This window comes from Megascapheus bottae, chromosome 6 (assembly GCF_031878675.1).
Source record: "Megascapheus bottae isolate mThoBot1 chromosome 6, mThoBot2.hap1, whole genome shotgun sequence".
In the NCBI taxonomy this organism is placed as follows: domain Eukaryota; kingdom Metazoa; phylum Chordata; class Mammalia; order Rodentia; family Geomyidae; genus Megascapheus; species Megascapheus bottae.
The window spans coordinates 35,580,351-35,602,735 of NC_143514.1; the positions used below are offsets into that span (position 1 = coordinate 35,580,351).

Consider the following 22,385-nt stretch of genomic DNA (forward strand, 5'->3'; position numbering starts at 1 on the left):
GGGAGTAGGAGATGATTCACATTCAGCAATCTCTGCAGCTAGAGCAGTATAATGGCTGTCAAGGTAAAGGTGAGTGTTTTGTGTTTTAATTTGTCTTCCACCACTCATGAATTGATAAATGGATAAATAGATACACAGTGGATAGAATCAGAGATAATTTAAAGAAGAATAGACCATGTACAGAAAAACTGCACATGACCTCACTCCTTTGTGGATCTGAGAGTGTTGTCAGAGTCCAGGAGAGGACTTGGAGAGGGAAAATTGAGGAAAGTTTGATAAATGTGTACTAACTTACATTTCAGGGAGAGCAAATGATTTGGTGTGCAATTGTATACTGGGGTAACTATAGATTTTTAAAAGTCATGCACCACACTGCCTGTAAAAGGCAAGACAACAGTATTTGGAAAGGTTTTCTCATAAATGTTAATGTCTGAGAAGATAGTTTGCTTAACCTCATTTGACCTTCAGTAATATGTACACATAACAAAACATGATGTTATCCATGAAAATATTCAATTTTATATATTAGTTAAAATTCTTTTAAATTAAATAAAAATCAATATGAATTTCTTTTATTTTTTTCTTGGCTGTACTGGCAATTTTAATTCAGGGTCTTGTACTTGCTGGGCTAGGTCTCTAATACTTGAGTCGTCTTTGCTATAGTTTTTCATATAGGGTTTCTTTCTTTTCTTTCCTTTTTTTTTCCTGAGGTGATCTCAAACAGGTATAAATCACTGCATCCAGCCTTGTCAAAGTTACTCAGTAATTCCCTAGATTAAAATGTCTAAGGGCCAGGAGTTTGGCCTAGTAGTAGAATCTGTGGTATACCATATCCCAAAACTGTTTATTCTTAAAATCTATTTCCTCCTTCTTTCTTCCTCAACCACTGTTATCTGAAACTAAAAGTGTTCAGTTATTCCAGAGATTAGAAGGGTGGAAAGGAAAGTGTAGAAAATTATAGGGGTTCACTTCATTTCCCTTTTGCAGAACAGTATTTTCAAGATTTTCTTGCAAAGATTTGAGGCTCAAAGTGAAAAAACAATGAAATGGGAATGGAAGAAACCATCCGAGGACAATCTTTGAAACTTTCAACTGTCTTGCTGTAGCAATGCCTAAGCCAGTTGCTGAAAGGAGGTGTCATCAACTCCTTACATCACTGAAGCCCTATTCAGATCCTAGGAATTTATATACATGAAAATTAGCATCACAAACATTTATTTCAATTGATATTTTCAATATTACCATAAAAACCCTGGAATTCTAGCATTTTCTTCACATCATAGCATTCTTTGTCCTAAATAGCAGAGGAGAAAAAAGAGATAGAGAGGACTTAAAATTTACCAAAGGTTTTTTTTTTCTTGTTCATGGATATAGACAGAGAAATACCATTTGCTTTTATTACTATAACAATGAAAACAATACATTTAAATTTTGATTATTTAGAATGGAGTTCTACTATACTGACAGCATTGTAGATTGTAATTAGGAAGATATAAAGGGGCAAATAATAAATTGTATTAGAGTTGACAAAACAATGAAAAGACAAAATACAACAGAAATTAGAATAGACTTCATATAATAAAAAACAAGTAATAAAAACAATTGTACCATTGTATTCAATTTGAAAAAACTTGTTACTAAGAAATAAATGTTTATACAACATAAAAGCAAAAATCTACAATTTTTTCAAAAAGCATGTAAAATAAAATAAAATGATAAAAAGACATATGAAATGAGACATGGAGTAGAAATTTTCAATCAAATATAAACAAGAAGATGGTAATCCATACAGCACAGAGAAATGAATCTATGAAAAATAATAAACAAGAATAAAAGGGCACTACAAAGGTTAAAAATCTACATTTTCAGAAAAATGTAATAATCAAACATTTTACTCAATGCAAAAAAAATAGAGAATAATCATAGAAATAATTTTCTTAAGAGCATTTTTTTAAATGTCTGTGGAATTCAACAGATTTTTTTTTTATTTTGACAAATCATATTTACCAAAACAGTATAGGTATTTATAAATACTTATTACTCTTTTTTATTTTATTTTATTTTTTATTATCAGGATAATGTATAGAGGAGTTACAGTTACATGCACCAGATAGTAAGTGCTTTACTTTTCAAACAATGATACCCCTTCTCATATACCTGTCACCATTTCGTGCCCCACAATCCCTTCCAATCATCTTGTTCTTCCTGCTTCCCTCTCCTATTTCAAACAAATAAAGGTATATACAATATATCAGGTAACAAAGCCAGATACAGTAACAATATGAGATTAACCAAAGGACAAACAAAGAGAAGAGAAATAGCATAGTACATTAAGAACATCAGTCACACAAGATAAAGCTCTTACTTCCATATCCTAGAGATCTTTTCATTTAGCCTCTTCCTATCTGACCTTGTACTTAAGTTTTGAGCTATTGTAATGCTCTGCTAAGAGAGTCCTAGATGTGTACAAATTATTACAAATGAGGGAAACCATTGAACCTATGTTCCTTTGGGTCTGATTTACATCACTTAATATGACTTTTTCCAAGTCTTTCTATTTCCTTACAAATGGGGTGATGTCATATTTTTTTCTGATGGCAGCATAAGCATTAAATGCGATTATTATTCCCATCGCAGAGATGACAAACTTGAGACACTGGTTAAAGAATCTATCCATGTCATGAATCCAGTCATAGTTCCCACGGAGTCCTTGGGTTTCTAAAGATATCAAATAATTAGAAATAAATGTACCAAAGCTAAGCACTTTCTATACCATGTGAATTTCATCTCCTGGCTCAGTGGCCTGGTGTCCTTGGCTCATGCCTACAATCCTGACAACTCAGGAGACTGAGAATTGTGTTTTGTGGGTTGAAGCCAGCATGGTTCTAATAGACTCATAGACTTGTTTAAGTCTTTGAGAGCCTTATATCTAATGATCCACCAAAATGCTGTAAGTGGGATCTGTGGGTGTGCTCAGAAACAGCACCCATGTCCAGGGAATGGCAAAACAAGCTAATAAACAGAGAAACCAAACCCCTTCCTACCTCAGGCTTGCCATGCTCTGTCGCTGGAAGATGGATGAGGCCATCTATCAGCTTTCACTTTCTAGGCAAAAGAAATCACAGATCAACTTATGAAAATATTTTAGTGTCCATACAAAAAGGAAAGTCTCAAAAGGTGAAATTTTAGCAAGGATTTATTTTCATATAATGGATAAAGTAGAGAAAAACAGAAAAAGAAACATTTAACTTTACTATTATGATGCAGAAAATATTCATTCTGACAATCGGGAAATTTGAGATTGATTAGGATTAAATTCTAAAAATAGAATCAGAGTTAAAAAAAGAAAATACAAGTAATAAATTTAACTCTGAAATTCATAAATAAAAAAAAATCATGACAGAAAAGTTTCACCCAACAAAGCTAAGAATCTTTTTCCAATGGTAATGAGGTGGGCAAGCAGATATACAGCCACATTCTACCAGGACATACCTCCTGATCTATTAATTTTAAATCTAGACACAGATGCTGATTATAAACTAGAAAATCAGGACAGATGGATATCGCTCTCAAAATCCTTCATAATTAAAGTTGTTGAAAAAAATCTCAACAAATATCCATTGCTTGGCATCGAAAACAGTGATACCACAGCCACACAGTAAAGTACTTTACACATGATAGTGATGATATTGATTCATAGCTACTGCTTTAGAAAATGCATCCATTATTTAAAACCTTTTTATCCTTAAGCAGCTGTACACTGTGGTTTCCAGAGGAGCACAGATTGCATAGTTTCCCTTATTTGTGCTGGCTAGAATGTACTTATACAATCTGACCATTCTTGATAAGTTGTCTGTTGACTAAATATACAAAATAATGCAATATATACAATATTAACAATAGAATATATACAATAGATTAATATACAATATTATATACAATAATAAACTTGATAATTTCTACATATAAACAGGAGGAAAACTGTCAAAGGACCTGGACAACAATCTCAATGACTTATTTTTGCTCATTTCATTTTGTGTTTTGAATTATTTCATGATTATTTTATTTTTTAATACAAAAAATTTTAAAAATATGGACTTTAAAATAATTAAACACAGGAAACAAAAAATTGGTATTGTATACTTTTCATTATGTAATAGAAAATGTAATCCAAGGAAAGGTTAAATTTGAATTCAAAACCATTAGATGAAACTCTAGATCTTGTTGCTTCACAATGGGAGTAGCTCATAATCTGCTTGTAATATAAGCATTATACAAAGAAATATTTGGTCCTTTGTTCCTTCATAAAATAACAAGCTTCCTACCACTTGAACTTAAACTGCCAAGCACAGCTTCAGAACTAATTTAATTGTGGATACATTTAGAACTTGCTTAAGTTTACTCTAGCTACTCAACTGACTTCTATAAGTTTATCATTTTTAATAATTCATATTAGCATACAGACATATTGCAAAACTAGAATAATATTAAGCCATAGTTAAAATCAATTTTTTCAAGTAGATATATTTAAATATTATAATAGTCTGATGAGTTTTAACTCATCAAAAAAGTCAGTGGCAGATACTACTGCAAGAATTGACTTAATTCTATCATATATGTCAACTGTAGTCTGGAAGTCACTGAAAGGATATTGAGGTATAAATTTTGCCTTTTAAATTGTTAGATAGCCCTGATTCTAAATGGTCTTTACATACCATTTGATATTCTTGAAACATTTCATATCTCTCAATTAATCTTTAATTTAAACTATTTTGACCCATTCTTAGTAAAGGTGACAATAAAAAAGAAAATCTAAAGGAATAAAATTTAAAAAGCAAGGTAAAAAATCTAACTATTATTTAGATGTTAATCTACCTAATCTAAATATATTAAAGACCTACAAAATACCTGCACTTGTTCTGAATATTGAGAATACAAAAAGGAATAAAATGCAATTTTCCCCTAAAGTTTCTCAAGAAACTCAAGATGAATAGTTAAGTAAAATTCATTATTCAAACAGTGGTAATATTTTTATATAATGACCTAATATAAAACTCTACAAACATGATTTTCACTCAACAAGGTTTGACTGTAGGGTAAATACAGAGCCTCTAGTCAACTGATTGTCTTTTTTTTCAGTAATGACTTATTTCTATGATTGCTAAACATCCATGACCACGTAAGGATTTTTGAAAAGGTAATGTAGTGAAAATACAATGTGTAAAATTACAATGTAGTACAATGCCTTCTTGCAAAAATGTCTGTCACCTGTGAATATAATATATAACAAAGAAAAATTAAGTTGTTATTAAATAAATTACCCTTGATTATCCAATGTAACCACAGACATACTTCAAAATGGAAGAGCGCAACAATGAGGATATAAGGAGGAGAAGTAAATGTAAGAACTGAAAAAAGAAAAAAAAGCATGGAGGAAGAAAGAGAGACTGGTGGCGTGGCTGGTTGGTTTTTCTTAGATTATGAAAATGTTTCCTGGAGAATCCTCATCTCATTGGAGAATTACTGTTTTAGAAATTCACATTCAGTTGGAGGTTAGCACCTAAATGACCAAGAGAATAGCATATTATTTAGGTATTTGTTTTCTTCATAGTTCCACTTGGATGGATGATGGTCCTAACCATGTAAAGGAAAAACATAACAGAATATAGATGTAGAACTTTTTCAATGCAGAAGGAATCTGATTCGAAATGGAGATTTTTTAATAGATATAATGAAGATTTTAATTTACACAAAATGGAAGTGTCTCTGTTATACTTAGGCCAGGTGTTAGAGGTCTGAATCACTTTTGTCCTAATGTTATTTAGATCACACTAAGTGGTGTAAAGGAAAACATTTAGATGCAATGCTGACTTCTATTTCTTATAACTTGTCCATAGTTAGATTATTTTTGCATTATAAATTTATTGTTTTCTTTTTTCTAAGTGTTATTTCCTCTGATTTAATAGCATTTCTAACATATATTTGGAACTGATAATTTACAGCAGTTAACGATCCACTCTTGAATATTAGATACAGGAGAGTTAGGAGAAAAAACAGCCAGTCTGCTGCATATAGTTTACAAAATTTGAATATTTCCAGAGAGCAAAGTTTGCTGAACATTGGACTTATTGATATTTACATACATATAGCATAATCTTAATAGTTTTGTGAATATTTGAAAAAGTATTTTAAGATCATATTTTAAAAATATCACTCATACTTACATGAAAGATAAAGCTAATAGGATGGACAGCTTTACAAAGTATGTCTACTCCTGTCTCTTCTTTTTGTTGTAGGTTGTGGAGGTCCAGGGCCTGGTTGCTAGGCCTGGACCTCCACTTAAAGCTAGTGCTCTACCACTTTGAGTCATAGCCCCACTTGTCTATTCCTATCTCTTAAGTAACAAATATAAATTTGTATTTTATACAATGCAATATCCCCGTATATTTAACATGAAGTCATATTTTCATATATGTAAATAATTTTAAGTTGAGAGAACACTGATCCAGAAATGATGAACGTGTCAACATTCTGTACAAAAATTTTGTTTTAATTTTAGCATAATGTTTTTGATTGTTGCATATATTGACCAAAAATAACTGAATTCAGTTATTCTGTGAAAATGTTCAGAATCTGATTATAATAATTAAAAGGCATTTAATTAAAACACTTCTTCTAAGTGATTTTTTCCTGCTTCATGATAACTGCCTCATTTGCATTATCACATATTGTTTCTGTTCATGGCATCATGCATAGTATTAGTCTTGAGACCTGAATTTTAATAAGACCACTTTGATGTTCATTGAACATCAAATCATTGATAAACAAATATTATCAAAAAGGGCCATGAATCAAGTTTTGAAAGCTACAGTTGTGAATTTCTCTTTGCTAAAATTTTATCAGCTCTGAGCAGGAAAAGAGCTATTTATGCTTAAAGATTATAATTTATACTTCATTTAACTTACATATTCTTATATAGAGTTGATAGGTGCTCATTCATTCCATGAGCTCTCCTCCAGGAAGCCACTTTATATAATATGTACACCCTCTAAAAAATCCCTCTTACTATCCAAGGCCTTGATCTTCTACTTAGTTGGATATTTTTCTCTTTTCACAATATCATTTATAGGAGAATTTGTTGTCACACTTTAGATATTTTTTGCTTGAGAAGCTACTGACTGTTCAATCATTGTAGTTTATTCTGTTGATGCATAGGTAAATAGCAATAAAAACATTTTTTCCCAGTATTTAGACAGAGGATAAACTACTCAAATCATGTTCCCAAGCAAATACCCATTTTCTTGGATAAAACAGTAGAAAATTAATTTTGTTTCTAATAAGCTATACACTTTTGATGCTGGGGTTTGAACTGAGGGCCTTGCCCCTTACTGTAATGGCAGTCTATCAATTGTGTCACATCCCCAGCATTAATTTCTGCTGATTATTTTAAAACATTGTATCTAGGACACATTCAAACTTAGATATTGAATTGTTTCTTCAAACCTCGAACTTTGAATCTCTAGATATCAACCTCTCCCATAGTTTAGATAATTAGACACAAGCACCCAATTTAATTTTGATTCTTCTTATGCTACATAGAGCCAAATAACCAAAATAATCTGAATTCTACTTCCCTGATATTACAGATTTTAGAGATAACCAATCCATAAGAAGACCCATGAGTGATACTGGAAAAGAAATGGATTCCAGAGAATAATCAGCACTTAAGTTTCCAGGGATTAGAGAATATGAGAATTCATGTGCTCACTAGAAACATTCCTCAGTGTAGAGTTAAGTGGAAAAAATGAGTGAAAAATGGAACAGTGGCTTAGGGCAAAATAAAGCACAAGAAGCAAGGAAGAAACTGAAGGGGATTATGCTCAAGGTCAGTGTTAGGATTTATATGCCTTCTGGAAGCTTCATTTGCTTATCTAACATTGGAGCTATACCAAAGTATGTAGAAAGCCTGTCCAGCAACACAGAAGACCCAATAGACCTTTGACCTATTGTGTTACTGACTGTTGAAGAGTGTGATGAATGCAAAGGAACATTAATTCCTCTCTATATGAACAAGACAGGTGAGAAACTTGGATGACAATTTATCTCAAAGGAACATTGTTTTATGTATTTAATTTCTCACTCCTTGGTTAAGTGAGATCTACTTGATTTTAATATGTTGAAATAAATGTCTATGTTTTCTTATTAATATCTTTGTAGATTGTGGGACTTGAACTCAGTTTCTGGGTGCTTTCCCTGAGCTATTTTGCTCAAGATGAGCACTCTATCACCTTGAACCACAGGTCTATTGTGCTAAATAAGAATCTCATAAACTTTCCTGCTGGGGCTGGCTTCAAACCATAATCCACAGTTCTCTGCTCCCTGAGCAGGTAGTAGGTACATTACTTCTCACACATTAATACCACTTCTTATTTCTGTCCCCATTTCCCTCCCCCCCCCCAATCATCTTGTTTTCCCCCCTTCCCTTTCCTATTTAAAATAAATAAATGTATATATATAATATACCAGATAGCATAGTCAGATACAGTAACAATGTAACCAAAGGGCAACAAAGGAGAAGAGAAATAACATAATACATTAAGAACAACAATCACTCAAGATAAAGCTCTTGTTTCCATATACTAGAGATCCTTTCATTTAATATCATCCTATATGACCTTATATACCTAGGTTTTGAGCTACTGTGATCCTCTGCTAGGAGAGTGCTAGATGTGTACTAATTATTATAAATGAGGGAAACCATTGAGCCTATGTTCCTTTGGGTCTGATTTATTTCACTTAGTCTGATTTTTTTCCACGTCTTTCCATTTCCTTATGAATGGGGCAATGTCTTTCTCTATGATGGCAGCATAAGTACCACTTCTTCTTGATCCCATTATCTACTGATCGACATACTACTTTTACACATGAAACTTAATTTCTAACAGAACCTAACAGTTCACTGTATGAAATGTTCCTACATTATCTAAGTAGGAAATATAATTATATCACTGATATGGTACCATACTGCACATATCAGTGTTGCTCAAAGTGAGCGACATGTTCATGATGAGCCATTTTGGACAGGTTATCTTCATTGATTTCCTGGATTCTTTCTTTGCTTTTGGAATCTGCCTAGCCAAACCACAGAATGATTCCTTACAGTCCCCAAAGTGTGTTTTCAAAAGCATAATAGTTTACCCAGGCTTTGGGGCAATTCCCTGAAAATTTGAGCGATCAGCTTTAGATTCAGTGACAGCATGGAAACATGCTACCTTTAAACAATTGCCTTTTTCCTTCACTCAACATCCCCTTTTTCTTATTCCTCATTGCTGCAGCTGTGTTCTCAAGAAAAGTATCTTTGGTGTGTCACCAAACTATGCTTTCCAAGGACGTTAGGCTGGAAGTATTTCCCAGAATCAATCCTTATTATTTTATTGATATTATATCACAATATTTTCCTTGATAAAATATCCATTATTTGATGATATATTTTGGCACTTACTGGTAATGATCTTTAAAACTTAAGGGGAGGATGGGAGGGAAAAGTGGGAGAAAATAAAGGAGGAAGTAACACTGTTCAGAAATAAGTGTACTCATTACTTATATAACTATAACCCCTCTGTATGTCATCCTTACAATAAATATTAAATTAAAATCTATGACATCATCAGCTTAATAATACAAAAAATCTAAACATCTAAAGCTTCCTTAGGGGTAGATCAATATTACTATAATATTGTGTTTTTTTCCCAATTATATCAAATGGTATCACACTGGTCTCAGTAGATAATCATTTTCTAGCTATTTAATAATACCACACAACTAGTAATTTAATAAAGAAAAAATCAGTAGGGCTATTAGATGTCACATGTAACTCCAAGAGAGAACATTTCAATGAGTGTACAATATAACTCTCTAAGTAATAAGAATGTCTCATTGCACTATTCTGTACTTTGCACAGGTATCAGTGTTTACTGAAAAAAAATTGATTTGTAGGTAAACCCTGTCTGGTGATAAACTTAAATATGTAACTGCATGATATTTACACTCCTTTCTCCAGTTTTGTAGCAACATAAATGAAAATTACTGATAGATGCTAACATGAGAATTAATCCAAAGAATACATAACAAGAAGTTATATGGATGCTTATGGCTCTTATATTTATACCAAAGAATATAAAGTTCTGTGTTCCTTGGCACAGAATATACATCACATCTTATTTAATCAGATTATATATTCATTTATACATATGTTTATGCACTGAGGACATGTATGCATTTATTTAGAAAACTTCATGCCCATTTTTATAAAGGCAGGAAAAATAATACTTAGCACAGTGTTATTGTAAATATTCAAAGAGATAATCAAGATTTAATATCCAATCTACTCTAATAAGTTGTACATAGTAACATTACTATAGCTACATTGATGTAGTTAAGAATAAGGCTCTATGATGAGAAAAGTGAATAAAATATGTAGAAAGCTTTCATATTACTTATATAAGAGTGGGAAAATAGAGATACCTACATATATAATACAAACAAGCAATGTGATGTTAATGTTCAGAAAATTATTTCCCCATGAGGACAAAGATGTTCCAGGACATAAGTATTGCCTTCCCTGTGGGCCCAGTGAGTGTGTTTTATTAGTGCATATCAGTTGTATGCATGGAAACTGATTTAAAAGTTCCTTTCAAAATTTTTTTTCAACCACTGATTCTCAGGTAGCCTATTTTATCTTATGAAAAGCTTAATTATTAGTAATTACATGTCATTATTCCATGTGAAAACTGTCTTCAGTAGTTTTCACACTATTTTCCTAATATTTATCTGGCATATTTCAAGCATATCAAATCAAATCTAACAAGCAAACAACCAAAGAAAGCTTTTTCTTCTATCATTTTTTGAAACACAGCAACTAGTATTTGACAAGTGAATTAACCGAAATATCTTGCTGTTGCTTTATTTCTGCTGACAGCATGTTAAATAATAAAATAAAAAATAAAATAAAAACTCATGACCCAAAGGAAAAATATCAAGATGACCTGGCCATTTGTTTACCTATATTTCCTTTGGGGAAAAATTACACTTCTACTTCCTTTACAGTTTTTATACCAATACATGCCTGAATTTCACTTGAGCCACAGGAGAGAGCTGAGGAAATAAAACTTGACAAAGCTGGGTTCAACTAATGAGAGGTAAGGGAGCTCAGAGATTTACCATGAGCTCTAGTTTTCATTATAGCATTTTGGGAAGTAGGCTACTGGAAGAAGAGGTCTTAAATGGCATGGGAAAGGACAAGAATGATTAGATCTCACTTTTCAAGAGATACATTAGAAAATATGCTGTCAAAGTCTGACAGGTGCCTTCCAATTTTTTTTAAGTTAGAGGTGATATTGTTTTCCAAAGAAGACTGATTTTGAAAAAATTGTATTTTAGTTCATGTTTTTCAATTTCAGCAAAATGATTGAGCTTATTGACATTACTTGCTAACAGAAATATGAGTAAGATATTTGCCTTAGAATGCCCATTCTCATATTTTCTAGTGTGATGTCAAATTTTACCTGATGACATTATGTGTTGTTTATTATAGCAGTCAGTAACAAATGTACAGGTCCAACTGCCTTTAGCAACAAGTACAGTTCTGGGAGACACTATGTTTCACCAGGAAATACAGGCACACGTCTACAAAATGCAGTATGTGTATTTTATTTGAAGCATAAAGTTCAAGGAAAAGCCCTTACTAGTAGAATTAATTGGCATGTACCAAACATATTTATTATTCATAAAATAGTTTTTAGCATATTATGGGTAAATTTTATGAAGACTTGGGCCAAATTCAAATAAATGGTTAAAATTACTAAAAATGTATTTTTAACTGTTATTCATGATTTTTTCCTAAAGAAATGATGTGATTATTTTCAGAGAGCTTCACTACTTTCATTGAACAAAACAGAATAAAAAGCCAAGACTGTTGACAATGCATCACTCAGTTAACAAAAATGCCCCAAATGTAATTTTTGTCTCATTTTCTATCAGTTAATGTTTTAGTTATTAATTGTCCAGCACAGTTAATAGGCATGTCTTATAACTCCAATCATTTTGTTTCCTGTATATACTTAATTATGAATAGGCCTCTGGAAGTTTGACTTAGATAAGAAAGGGAAGCTGGGTGACTTCCAGTGCACATTTGGCATGTGTACTTCAAGCAAGTCAGGATGTCCTGAAAGTCTTCGCTTGAAGTCTGTCTGGGCAGTAAAGCCCATGAGACTGTTAATTCCAATTAACCACCAAAACCAAAATAAAAAACAACAACAAAGTAGAGCTGTGGCTCAACAGATAGAGCATTAGCCTTGAGCAAAAATAACCTACAATAGCTCCCAGGTACTGAGTTCAAGCTTCCGGTTTGGTACAGCAAAGAATAACTGAACAGCAAAAGTAACTATCAAAGAAAGTTTGCAGAATAAAGAAAAAAAAAGATTAAAACCATTTTAGCTGGGCTCAGTGGCTCATGCCTATAATCTTAGCAACTCAGGATGCTGAGATCTGAGGATTGCGGTTCAAAGCCAGTCCAGGTACTAAAGTCCATGAGACCCTTATCTCCAATTAACCAATAAAAGACAGGAAGTGGCACTGTGATTCAAGAGGTAGGGTGGTAGCCTTGAGCTGAAAAGCTCAGGGACAGGGCCCAGGCCCAGAATTCAAGCCCCATGACCGACAAAAAAAAGGAAAGAAAAAAGAAAAAAACCTATTTTAAACTGAATAGAATGCATAATTTTGTTTAAAATTCTTAGTAATGAGATTTAAATATCTGAAGTAGCATTTATTTATGTAGAATACTTGAATGTGAATGAGATCCGCATGCTATGATATGTTTACACGTGCACACTAGCTATAACTACATAAAATGTATAGATTTCTGGATATTAATTTAGCACTAACAATTTTATATATCTAAATAAGTGATTGTTTAAAATATTCTATATGTTCTCATTTATGACAAATATAAAGTAACAATAACTATACATGTTCTACCAGATTAATATATATGAAATTATTACTCAGGACAGTGGAAATCAGGAAATGACAGAGAATTGTAGCAAAGGGTCAGTAAGCAGTTGAGATTAACCCTGCAAAATACTAACCATCAAACCCAATACATGACACATGGAGCAGAGTTTACAAGAAGGTACACACGATTACAACATAAGGCTGAACACAGATCTGGACCTTGATGAATTAAAAATTTTTCAAGAAAAATTTCAGAGTATTTCCAGGTTATCAATCTGAGTATCAGAAGAACCCTACACAGAGAGAGAGAGAGAGAGAAAGACAGAGAGAAAGAGAGAGAGAGAGAGGGAGAGGGAGAGGGAGAGGGAGAGAGAGAGAAGCAAGCAGAACCAGAACAGAACACATTAACACAGGTGCTTGAGTTAGGATGCACTATAAAAGAAAATGATGAAAAGTCAAAAGATGAACCCTCATTCAAAAGAAACATACTGAATAGCTCTATATCTACTTAAATACTAAACCAAAAATAAAACCATTCCAATATAAAAATCTTTATCCCAAAAGTAATTACCACTGAATTCTATCAAAAATTTAAGGCATAAATTATATTAATTCTACATGATCATTTAAAACACTTGAGTGGTTTATATGCCAATGCATTGTTTTTAATTATGATTATCTAGATATATGTCTACATAACATCATATAAAATTATATGCTAAAGATCTATGTAGTTTATTGTATTCTTATTTCCGATTGAGATTGCTAAATATATTATGGTAATAATTTTTACCAAATTTAATGCCATATATTTAAGCACTAGTTTAAGTTCAACATTTTCAACAATTACTTTACTTTATATTCAAAAGTATTCTGCATTTATGCATTTAAAAAGACAAAGAAGATTGTCATAATGCAGTTGCATGTTGTCAATAAAAGGTTCTCGAACTTGGAACTATTTATGTTTATGAACCTGGGGAATAATGGAAGTGGAGTATATTGATATGAATTACCTTCTTAGGATGTCTCATCTGTATGTGATTATCTAAATTAGTAGTCACTTTTTCAATTTTCTTTTTTATTTACCGGTCTTAGGGACTGAAGTCAGGGCCTGAGCTCTGTCTTTTGGCATTTCTCAAATGAGAGCTCTACCACTTGAGTCATAACCCCACTTCCAGCTTTTCTGTGTATGTGATACAGAGGAACTGAACCCAATCTTGGTGCATGTTAGGCAAGCATTCTATCGCTAGGCCAAACTCCTGGCCCCCCTTTTTCAATTTTCAACTGAAAGATATAGATATATATTCAACTGAAGAATATTAGATATATGTTTGTCTCTATATACATTTTAATGAAATTACTGAGGAAAAGCACGTTCATCTGTGTAAGAGATTCTATGACCTACCATTATATAGGTCTTCATTTTAGATTATTGGAAGGAGGTGTATTTTCTATTCTTAAAATGAAGAAATGGCTTTAATCTCAGGCTTTGCCTAAGTTTCAACTACCAAGTGGCATTGAGAGGATATGAAATATAACAGGTTAAGTTTCTGAAAATAGACAAATATTTGTTGTAATTCTATAAAGTATTATAGGGATAGAAGGCAATATGAAGCATCAATAAAGAATATGTCACTTCCATCAAGTAGAACTTGGTTCAATCTGAAACATCTAGGAGATTAATAACTAACTCTACCTAAGTGGAAAGTCATCCTTGGTGAAGAATTTCTTATATTTATTTGGCACCAGTTGATCATCAGTGTGGAAGACTGGTCTTGATTGTGCCATGACTCATATTCCATGATAGAGACTGAGCACAGTCCTGCTCTCAGACAAAATTCTCAGAGAGCACACACATTTCACAACATCTATTTAAGAGTACAGAGTGACGTATCAATATCGTTTGGGTCCATAGAATGTATAGTCACATTCTAAGGCAGGCCAGTGGCTCATGCCTGTAATCCTAGCTACTCAAGAGGCTGAGATCTGAGGATCATGGCTCAAAACCAGCTTTGTCACTAAAGTCCGTGAGACTCTTATCTCCAATTAACCACTAGAAAACAGGAAGTAGAGCTGAAGTGTTCAGGGACAATGGCTAGGCCCAGAGATCAAGCCCCACAACCAACCCAGAGAGGGGGGGAGACAGCGACAGGGAGAGACAGAGACAGAGAGAAACAGAGATACAGAGAGACAGAAACAGAGAGAGAGAGGGAGACAGAGACAGAGAGAGAGACAGAGACAGAGAGAGAGACAGACAGAGAGCAGAGCAAAGAGAAGGAAGGTGGGAAGGAAGGAAAGAAAGAAAGAAAACTCACATTCAATATTAAGGAGCTTTTCAACTTACAATGAGACTAAGCAAAAGGAACTCTAGGATCTGAAAACAAAAGGTTTATCTTTGTGATTGTTCTTAATGTACTATGTGAAGGTATTTCTTTTCTCTTTGTTTCCACCATATAGTTTATCTCATGTTGTTACTGTGTCTAACTTTGTTACCTTGTATATTGTATATACATTTATTTGTTTATTTGAAACAGGGAAGGGAAGGGGAAAAAGAGATGATTAAGAGGAGGTGGAGGGAGGAAAAGGGTGACAAAAACATGAAAAGAGGCGTCAGTGTTCCAGAAGTAATGTACCCACTACTTGATGAATGTAACTATAGCTATACATTACTCCGACAATAAAATACAGTTTTAAAAAAGGGCTTGTCAAATATTACTCATGTAAATATAGATTTACAAACAATAATAAAGATGAAATCAATGCTAGTGAAAAGCAATGTTTCTAAAATTATGCAATTGTAATGTTAAAATTAAAAGGAAAAGAAGTGCAAATCTTAACCTAAAACCAGGACTTCTTCAGATGAAATGAGAATATCCAACCACCACTAACTACACTCTCATGAGTACTGCTCTAAAATCATATACTTTTGCAGGGATAATGCTAGAAATCCTATGTAGTGTGACAGAAACACATGGACAATTTTTTATTGGTTTAGCTTCTTAAAAACTGTAATCAAATATTGCAAAGGATATCTCCTTCAGAGAAAGTTAATATAAAACTATAGAAGAGTAGAATGTAAGAGAATGTGCAGAAAAACTTGCACAGTCCAGATGGATCGTTGGAAATAAGCAACAACTCTGGCACAAAGTATCAGCCCAAATGGCCTAATCAATGAAACTACCCTCCTCTGCTCAATTTTTCTCTTGGAACCCCTGCAAGTCTTTCTTCCTACAGAGTATTGTTGAATGCGTCCCACAAAAGAACATATTAGAAACTTAATCAGCAAATTTATAGGTTTGTGATAGTTGCATATAAAGCCTTGGGGGTAGTTTTCAATCTATGACAAGATTAGTGACATTTAATTATAGTTCAAGATAATAAAAAAATCTGCACATTTTTCTGTAATGAATATAAACTGTGTAGACAGTAGCTACATATTGGGCTGTATACCTGATTTTGTTGGTGTTCAAGTCGATAAAATCTAGAATGATATCAGATACACGTAAGGGTATATGCTTTGGTCAGATGCAAACTTCTTTAAAGATTTAGTTTTAATCATACAGTGAATCAAATACATTCATGCTTCATAGGATACAAAGAGAAATGTTTGCATTTGAAAGTACTATTATGCTCTAAATTTAATGATTAAGTGATCTAATTAGTAAGAATTACCTACCAAATTCTCACAACATAGTCCAAAGCAGTAGGATGCAAAGGTATTCACTACAAAGATGATGATAACTTTGAAGCATTAACAAGAAGTGGGCCTGAGGTGTGAAATTTGATAATGCTGTAAGACAATACATCCAGTGTTAGAGCAATCTAACTATAGGACCCTATAGCTGTCATGTAATGTTGCTAAGTACCTAGTAATATGCCATCCCTCTCCAGCCATACCCATCTTGGGAAATACCAAATTATATGTGGGGTTTTTCCCCCTCAAGGAGGAAGTAGGTTGTTTTTCTTTCTTTTTTTTTAATTTTTTTTGTCCCACTATACTTAACAGGCATCTTTTCCCTTTTTAAAAGTTTTCTATCATGTGACTAAACTGATCAACTATGTAAAGAAGCAGAGAAAAATAACTGGTAAGAGTTAGTTTTTCCTCTTAATTTCCTCTCTCTCTCTCTGTCTCTGTCTCTCTCTCTGTCTCTCTCTCTCTGTCTCTCTGTCTCTCTCTGTCTCTCTCTGTCTCTCTCTGTCTCTCTCTCTGTCTCTCTCTCTCTCTCTCTCTCTCTCTCTCTCTCTCTCTCTCTCTCTCTCTCTCTCTCTCTCTCTCTCTCTCTCTCTCTCTCTGCCAGTCCTGGGCTTCAGCTCAGGGTCTGAGCCCTGTCCTTGGACTTTTCTCAAGGCTAGAGCTCTACCACCTGAGCCTCAGCACCACTTCCAGCTTTTTTTCTGTGTATGTGGTACCAAGGAATTGACCCGCGTCTTTGTGCATGCAAGGCACAAACTCCCAGTGCCTTTTAAATTCTTTTCTTATTCTCCACTAGAGTTACTTGCAAATATAGGAACAGGTTTAGTTATCATTGTTTCAGTGTCCAGGAGACATACATGCTATAGACTCTGCAATATGTGAGAGAGTTTTACAGACTGAACTGAGAAGGCCTTGCATACTCAGGAAGGGTATATACAGATAAATATTCCTCAAGTTTAGCAGTGACTCTGAACAGGTTACCTGAATATCTATAAGCCAATCTGTACCTTGTACCTTGGGAGTTCTAGTCTACATAATGCAAATTGGAGAAAGTGTTGTAAACTTGAAGAACACTGTATCTTCCCATTCCTATTCCAGTACCAACAAATTATCATAGTAGAAATAACTCAGTGAAAATATTTGTAAAGATTTCTTTTGAATCTAATCAAGAGATAAAAGGAAATGGCTATAAGTATTACTTGTAATCATTAAATCATAGTCACAGGTGCTTATTTATGTAATTTTAAAACATGCAAGCTGTATGTGTTTACATGTTTCTTGTTCAGGAAAGAGGTGGATAGGAAGATATATAATCATGGAAATTTATCTAATGTGGCATGCAAATCATTGAACATTTCAAAGGAGAACAATTTTTGTGAAATTATTTTATGCTTGCTTTGTGAAGAAAGAATCAGAAGGAAGGTAAAGAGAATCTTCCTACCGTATTCAGTGGAAATGTCTTTATTGGGAGACTAAAAGCTATTTAGGAACCCAGATTCCTGGATATAAACTCCAACTTTGCTTACTTACTTGCAGAATAATCTTAAATAAACTATTTAGCCTGTTTGTAACATGTTTCATTATCTTTAATCTACAATATACATGGTACCCTATACAGGTTAACTGCCATATTTATAAATGCATCTAAAATTTAGCTTTATGAGTAATTATTTTCTAATAATCTGTGAGGTCTGAGTATGGCTATTCTATTTGAGCCAATTTTCCTGTTGAGGTAGCTCTCTAAGTAGCTCAAAATAAGGAAGAAAGATATCTCCACAGAGGAAATCTCATTAAGTGCACAGCATCCTTAATAAACTATATACATGGAAAGCAGCATTTAATAGCATTTTGTAGGCTTCTTCTTGTCCACCTTGGAGAATCATTTTTAATTTGCCCTTAGCCACCATGGAAATCACAACATCTTTATGATGCTCTGCTTTGAGACTTAAAGCAGATGAGATGCCCTGGTAACGGTGATGTACACTGTGTCCTTTAGGTGTTAGATCAGTGTCTCTTCATTGTTGACCAGGAAGGTAGAAAACACATAGCAATTAAAAAGATGTACAGTCTAATATATTCCAATTAAAGATGATTACTCACATCCACCAGGGGTATTTAGGCATTACCTACTATCCCTTTCAAAAATAGGACTGATTTTGTATTGGTGCTATAGGTTTCAAAATCTGTACAGAAAAAAAAAATGAGGACACAGAGTGTTTTTTATAAAATATATGTATGTTTTTCCTTTTCTGAGTAACTAAAAAAAAACAACATAATATTCAGCCAGGTACCGGTGGCTCAGCCTGTAATCCTAGATAATAAAGAGGCTGTGAATCACAGTGAGAAGCCAGCCCAGACAGAGGAGTCTGTGAGACTCTGATTTCCAATAAACTACTCAGAAAAATCTGGGAGTGGTGCTGTGTCTCAAGTGGTAGAATGCTACCCTTAAGTACAAAGATGTTCAGGGACAGTGCCAAGGCCCTTAGTTTATCCTCTGATTAAATCAGTTATTTGAGTAGACTGAATTATCAGAAGGCTCTGTGAAAAACTAAACAAAATTGAACAAAAGCAAACAAAATAATTCTTATGCTCAGCTGACTGTTGAGTGTAAGCAGAAGCCAAGAATTCATTCCCTTGTGAATGTATATCCATTTGTTTTTTTGGCTTTCTAGCAAGTAAGGTATCAATCTTTAGTCCATTCCCCATGGCCCCCTCCACTTTCCAACCATCAATGGCACACTGAAATCTTTCCATGTTTCAAAATTTTCTCTTCGGTAGCCCACTAAGGGGCTTAAAAGACCAAAATGAGACTGAGTGTGTTTGGGTACTATTTTAAAATATTACCTATCAAATGTGACCTTTTGCTACAGGATCTTAACCTTAAATAGTCTAAACTTCCTGGGAATAAGAGAACGGAGTCTTCAATTGGATTTAAGAAAGCAATCTGATAGTAAAACTGTCTGTAGTATGTATGCATGCCTGCTTGTGTGTCCGTGTGTCCGTGTGTCCGTGTGTGTGTGTGTGTGCGCATGTGCGCAGCTGCTTGAACTCTGATCCTGGGTGCTCTTTTTCATGCTCATGGATAGCTTATGCAACAGCTACATTTGTGACTTTTCGGTGATTAATTGTAGGTAAGATTCCCATGGACCTTCTTGCCTGGGCTGCCTCAAATCTCTGCCTCCTGTGTAGCTAGGATTACAGGCACGAACCACTGGCATCCAGCTGAAGCTGTTTCATATTTTTCTTTTTGTTCATTTGTTTTTTTTTAAAATAAGGAACTAAGTTAAATCAGCAGAAAGGGAACTCCGTAGTGATGTTCTGATAGCATCAGTTCTAGACTGCTTATTACAGCTTTTTAACTCAGTCCTCATAGGTTAAGACTTTTCCTTCCTTACTTAGACATGCCCTAAGTAGTTGCTGCTAGATAGAATATTAGTCCAAACTGTAGTTCCCAAGCAATACTAAACTAAATCTTCAAGGATTTCCTTCTCATTCCTAACAGCTATGCCTGACCATCTATACTAATAGATACTGTCTTATTATTGTATGTCACATGGTTTCTTAATTCCCTTCATAACATATAGTTCAGGTTATTATTCACTTGCTTGCTCGTTCATTCATTATTTGTCATAGCTCAGTCTCAAATTCCTAAGTACAAAAACTTTATTACTCTGCAACTCTTTCTTTTTTTCATATATTTTTATTGTAATTAATAGAAGGGTTACATGATATTTTCCAGATAGATGGTGCATTAATTCCCATACATCACATGTCTTGGTCCCCATTTCCCTCCCCCTCACCCTCACCCCTCATCTTGTTTTCCCCTGTTCCCTATCCAATTTCAAATAACCAAATACAAATATATCCGATATGTCAGGTAACAAAGTGAGATACTGTAACAATATGAGATAACCAAGGGACAGCAAAAGAGATGAGAGATAGCATAGTACCTTAAGAACAACAATCATTCATTATATGGCTTACGTTTCTATATCCTAGAGATCCTTTCATTTAGCATCCTACTATATGGCTTTTTGTATCAAGGTTTTGCTCTATTGCAAATCTCTGCTAGGAGAGCACAAGGTTTCTACTGATTATGACAAATGAGGGAAACCATTGAGCCTAAGTTCCTTTGAGTCTGGCTTACTTCACTTAATATGATTTTTTCTAAGTCTTTCCATTTCCTAACAAATGGGGCGATGTCATTCTTTCTGACAGCAGCATAGAATTCCATTGTGTACAAATACCACATCTTGTTGATCCACTCTTTGGCACCTTATATAGGAAGAAGAAGATAGTAGGTGCCAAATCTGTATTTCAGATAATTAGCCAAATGTTAAAATGGAAAAAAAATGGATACCTGTGAAAACACTGAAATAGGACTGAGATGTTTAAAGAGATATTAAAGTCACAATCGCTGAACACTGTTACATATCCTTGATGATTTTATTTTCTTTTACAGAGTATGTCTTTACAAGCTTGAATGTGAATATTTTGTCATCATTCTATCTTTATTGATACTGTCTGTTTACATATTTATATGCCCTATCTCAAAATTCAACCTTTAGAATATGTAAGAGTAACTCTGCATTAAGAAAACAAAGAACTGGGTTAAAAATTCAGAAGAGTGGCCTCCTAGGTGAGCCTCTGCATCAAAATGGAACTGGATCTTCCCTTCTCATACAGTGGCTGAGAAGAGACTCATGGAAGCAGACAACGAAGGTAAACTCCGGAAGTTGCCGCTGACACCCTAGGTGAAGAATGGAAGGGTGATGTTGTCAGAATCAGGGATAGGAATCACAAACAAGGTTTTCCCATAAAGCCTGCAGGGTGCCTTGACCAAGTGTTACAAATCCAATAGAACCATTGAGAGAAAGTGTAAGTCTGTCTGGGGTTGCACTGCGGGTGTCAATCTGAGTGTCTCAACTTGATTATTGTAAAAAATAAAATTAAAAAAGATATTCTTGGACTGACAGATACTTCTGGGTCCTGTCATCGAAGATCTAAAAAGCTAGCAGAATCCTTGAACTTTTCAGTCTCTCTAAAGAAGATGATGTCTACTAATACATTCTACAAAAACCTTTTAACAAAAAAGGTAAAAAGCTCAGGATCAAAACCTCTAAGATTCAACCTCTCATTACTGCACATGTCCTGCAACACAAGTGCCACAGCTTTGCTAGGAAGAAACAAAGTACTATGAAAAGCAAGGTGTGGGCTGTAGAATATTCTAAACTTTCTGCTGTAAGAATGAAGGGAACCAAAGAAAAACACCAGAAACATATTGCCAAGAGAGGATGACTTGGTCTCTCGAGAATTTCCACTTCTGAATCCAGTCAAAATTACTCTTTAAAAGTAATAAATAACTTATTAGAACTTAAAAATTATAAGGATGACTATATTTAAGACCACATAAAAGCAGAGAAGGGACTTTGGTTTTTATCTGCATTTTCTTCCTAATGCTCCGAAATCTTCTGCATCGCATCACTACATAGAATTCCTTGTCATTTCCAGATCAACATCAGCATTTCATAGTCTTATGACACTTAAAAGACAATTCCTTACACTGATTATTTATGTGTTTCATTTCTTCATTGATAGTACTAGATTTTATTTTAGCAGCAGAGATGAAGATTTAAAAAAATCTTTCCTTAGTTAGATTTTGTGTTCAAAAGATGTCTAC

At 33.8% G+C, this 22,385-nt stretch overlaps 1 pseudogene; it reads left to right on the forward strand.

Moving 5' to 3' along the window:
• The first annotated feature begins 11 nt into the window (after positions 1–11).
• On the forward strand, positions 12–22,003 carry LOC150061649 (small ribosomal subunit protein eS6 pseudogene; annotated as a pseudogene).
• The last annotated feature ends 382 nt before the right edge of the window (positions 22,004–22,385 follow it).